General features: G+C 40.9%; 1 long non-coding RNA gene across 1 annotated transcript; it reads right to left on the bottom strand.

Annotated features, from left to right (window-relative positions):
• Positions 1-743: 743 nt before the first annotated feature.
• Positions 744-1321, bottom strand: LOC134618885 (uncharacterized). Its single transcript, XR_010091936.1, has 2 exons — positions 1197-1321; positions 744-777 (listed from the first exon to the last, which is right to left on the bottom strand). It is a non-coding gene; the product is annotated as an uncharacterized LOC134618885 (long non-coding RNA).
• Positions 1322-2399: the final 1078 nt, after the last annotated feature.

Here is a 2399-nt window from a genome sequence, read left to right as displayed (position 1 = left end):
GTTGCAGTGATAAACAGTAAATGTTTTCAGTGCAGAGAAACTGTCTCACAGTCTGTCGGCTATATTACTGTCAGAGTCACAGAGTTAAAAAGATGGAGACCATAGATTTCATTCTGATTCCAACAGACTGATCATAACATCAGTCATCATAAGTAAAGCAAAAGGGGAAATAAGAGGACTGGGAGGTGCTGAATACAGATTTGCTACACTCTGAGCTTTGATAGCAACTTTATAAATGAGGAAATAAAACTGCTGTTCTGGTGGTTCTGGTGCAGCAGGAGGGTAGGAGACAAACAACATGTGTGAATATTTTATACAGTAACACATTGTGGCCAATCTCTAAAGTGATTAAAATTAACTCCAACCCTCACCAGCGCAATATTAAAAATCTCATTATGAGCTATGACATATAAGATATTTCAACCCTGTGAAAGAGATTATTATTGTTGTTATCGACTTAGTTTTTAAAGTAAATGTCTAAACTGAGTTACAGCTGCTGATGAAATTTAGACATTTAGAGTCTGTCGTGTCTTTATGCTCGCTTTGTAGATGCAAAAGAGGCTTTGCATGGAGCTGGGACAATGCAAGCCCTCAATGTGAGACTGTCTCATTGAAAACAAGAAAATGCTATGCAGACCACCATCCTCACATCAGTGAAGGTTTTTAGTATTATCACAGTAAAAGGGAAGTTAGGTGATGTTAAGAGAGCTGTATGGTGAATTAAGGAGTGTTGGTGTGTTTACCTTGTGCCACTGCATCAAGTTCATAGTTTTGTGCCTGCAAAAGATTTTTATCAATTAGTAAGAAAGTTAACTCTGATAGAAAAAGGAAAAAACAGAATCTCTGTGCACTAATTATTCACTCTTCATTGTATTTCTGCACAGTGTTAGTAGTTCGAGGTAACATAGATCATATTTGCAACCGAGGGGAAACACAGAGAGCCCTGATGATGGTCTCAAGCCCAGATAAATCAGAGAGTTACATCAGGAAGAACATCTGTGTCTTTTTGGTTTTATAGTTAACTAAACAACAACAACATATGTTAATGCTATTAATAGTGAGTAGAGTTGGATTCATATGATGGTGACCTGGATGACTGTGCAGGTCAGAATGCAACAAAAAAATAGTTTCATTAATTTAGACTGACAGAGTCTGGCAGCTGTAACATCTGGTATGTAAATAACACAGCACTTTACCTGCTGATGTGCTGCTGCTTGATGATGCTGTCCCCCTCTGTTGGAGCTCCCCTCACTGATCCAGTTGATCTGCTGGTTGGTTGCTCCTGGTTGTTGATGTTTTGCTTTATTGATCATTTGTTGAGCAACATTAAAACAGCCGTCCCAGTCTTTCCTTTTGATGTTGCTCATGATTTCTTTAGTCAAAGTCTCAATTGCTTCTTTCCTCAAAAGCTCCTCCAGAACTTTTTTCTCTTCTTCCAAAATCAGTTTGTAGTAAAACGTTTTCTTGTTGCAACAAGTGAATTTTTTTACAAACCATTTTCTCCACCCACTCCAAGTCATGAAGAAAGCTACAACAGTCATGCCCAGGAGCACAGAGTAACCAGTAAGCTGAAAAAGAAGAAACAAACATACAAAACATAACAGCATCAATGTGTGTTTGCTGTAAATTTGTAAATTAAAAGTAGAATAAGAGCACATACAGTGGCTTGCAAAAGTATTCGGCCCCCTTGAATTTTTCCACGTTTAGACTGAAATCCTTGCCCATTCTTCTTTGCAAAACAGCTCCAGCTCAGTCAGATTAGATGGACAGCGTTTGTGAACAGCAGTTTTCAGATCTTGCCACAGATTCTGGATTGGATTTAGATCTGGACTTTGACTGGGCCATTCTAACACATCGACATGTTTTGTTTTAAACCATTCCATTGTTGCCCTGGCTTTATGTTTAGGGTCGTTGTCCTGCTGGAAGGTGAACCTCCACCCCAGTCTCAAGTCTTCTTCCAAGATTGCCCTGTATTTGGCTCCATCCATCTTCCCATCAACTCTGACAAGCTTCCCTGTCCCTGCAGGAGAGAAGCACCCCCAGAGCATGATGCTGCCACCACCATATTTGACAGTGGGGATGGTGTGTTCAGAGTGATGTGCAGTGTTATTTTTCCGCCACACATAGCGTTTTACATTTTGGTCTCATCTGACCAGAGCACCTTCTTCCACATGTTTGCTGTGTCCCCCACATGGCTTGTGGCAAACTGCAAACGGGACTTCTTATGGTTTTCTGTTAACAATGGCTTTCTTCTTGCCACTCCTCCATAAAGGCCAACTTTGTGCAGTGCACGACTAATAGTTGTCCCATGGACAGATTCCCCCACCTGAGCTGTAGATCTCTGCAGCTCGTCCAGAGTCACCATGGGCCTCTTGGCTGCATTTCTGATCAGCGCTCTC

This window comes from Pelmatolapia mariae, linkage group LG20 (genome assembly GCF_036321145.2).
Source record: "Pelmatolapia mariae isolate MD_Pm_ZW linkage group LG20, Pm_UMD_F_2, whole genome shotgun sequence".
In the NCBI taxonomy this organism is placed as follows: Eukaryota; Metazoa; Chordata; class Actinopteri; order Cichliformes; family Cichlidae; genus Pelmatolapia; species Pelmatolapia mariae.
This window is presented reverse-complemented; position numbering and strand designations above follow the sequence as displayed.